Raw genomic sequence first — 1998 nt, forward strand, 5'->3', positions numbered from 1 at the left:
TCTGACTCTGACAGTGGCCACTGTGCCTCGCTATTTTGTAGCATTTGGCCAACGTGATAATGTCGCGGAGAGAAATCAGCTGTGCTGTAGAACTCGGCGCACCAATCACGGCAGAACAGATATCATGAAAACTGATATGTGCATTAGCTAGAACTTCACTTACAGTGGGGCAAAAAAGTATTTAGTCAGCCACCAATTGTGCAAGTTCTCCCACTTAAAAAGATGAGAGAGGCCTGTAATTTTCATCATATGTACACTTCAACTATGACAGACAAAATGAAAAAAAAAAATCCAGAAAATCACATTGTAGGATTTTTTATGAATTTATTTGCAAATTATGGTGGAAAATAAGTATTTGGTCACCTACAAACAAGCAAGATTTCTGGCTCTCACAGACCTGTAACTTCTTCTTTAAGAGGCTCCTCTGTCCTCCACTCGTTACCTGTATTAATGGCACCTGTTTGAACTTGTTAACAGTATAAAATACACCTGTCCACAACCTTAAACAGTCACACTCCAAACTCCACTATGGCCAAGACCAAAGAGCTGTCAAAGGACACCAGAAACAAAATTGTAGACCTGCACCAGGCTGGGAAGACTGAATCTGCAATAGGTAAGCAGCTTGGTTTGAAGAAATCAACTGTGGGAGCAATTATTAGGAAATGGAAGACATACAAGACCACTGATAATCTCCCACAATCTGGGGCTCCACGCAAGATCTCACCCAGTGGGGTCAAAATGATCACAAGAACGGTGAGCAAAAATCCCAGAACCACACGGGGGGACCTAGTGAATGACCTGCAGAGAGCTGGGACCAAAGTAACAAAGCCTACCATCAGTAACACATTATGCCGCCAGGGACTCAAATCCTGCAGTACCAGACGTGTCCCCCTGCTTAAGCCAGTACATGTCCAGGCCCGTCTGAAGTTTGCTAGAGAGCATTTGGATGATCCAGAAGAAGATTGGGAGAATGTCATATGGTCAGATGAAACCAAAATATAACTTTTTGGTAAAAACTCAACTCGTCGTGTTTGGAGGACAAAGAATGCTGAGTTGCATCCAAAGAACACCATACCTACTGTGAAGCATAGGGGTGGAAACATCATGCTTTGGGGCTGTTTTTCTGCAAAGGGACCAGACGACTGATCCGTGTAAAGGAAAGAATGAATGGGGCCATGTATCGTGAGATTTTGAGTGAAAATCTCCTTCCATCAGCAAGGGCATTGAAGATGAAAGGTGGCTGGGTCTTTCAGAATGACAATGATCCCAAACACACCGCCTGGGCAATGAAGGAGTGGCTTCGTAAGAAGCATTTCAAGGTCCTGGAGTGGCCTAGCCAGTCTCCAGATCTCAACCCCATAGAAAATCTTTGGAGGGAGTTGAAAGTCCGTGTTGCCCAGCAACAGCCCCAAAACATCACTGCTCTAGATGATATCTGCATGGAGGAATGGGCCAAAATACCAGCAACAGTGTGAAAACCTTGTGAAGAGCTCTGACCTCTGTTATATACCCTTTGTTGGCAATGACAAAGTATTGAGATAAACTTTTGTTATTGACCAAATACTTATTTTCCACCATCATTTGCAAATAAATTCATTCAAAATCCTACAATGTGATTTTCTGGATTTTCTTTTCTAATTTTGTCTGTCATAGTTTAAGTGTACCTATGATGAAAATTACAGGCCTCTCTCATCTTTTTAAGTGGGAGAACCTGCACAATTGGTGGCTGACTAAATACTTTTTTGCCCCACTGTAGCTAGCAAATTGTCTTGCCAATTTTCGATTTTAATCAATACCACCACAAAATACCTTACTAGCTAGATGTAGAAATAGGTAGTGAAGACTTGCTCATGAAAAAAAGAGTCAATATTAGCTACAGGTTTATAGTTTTTGGTAAGATTAACTCTGCATTTTTTTGAGGATGAACGGGGTTTCAGTGGCTGACATTTTCTAACGAAGGGACAGCATTTTGTAGCCAAACTTATTTTTCGCTATCCC

Source organism: Oncorhynchus mykiss, chromosome 8, assembly GCF_057628025.1.
Source record: "Oncorhynchus mykiss isolate SJ-2025 chromosome 8, ASM5762802v1, whole genome shotgun sequence".
NCBI lineage: Eukaryota > Metazoa > Chordata > Actinopteri > Salmoniformes > Salmonidae > Oncorhynchus > Oncorhynchus mykiss.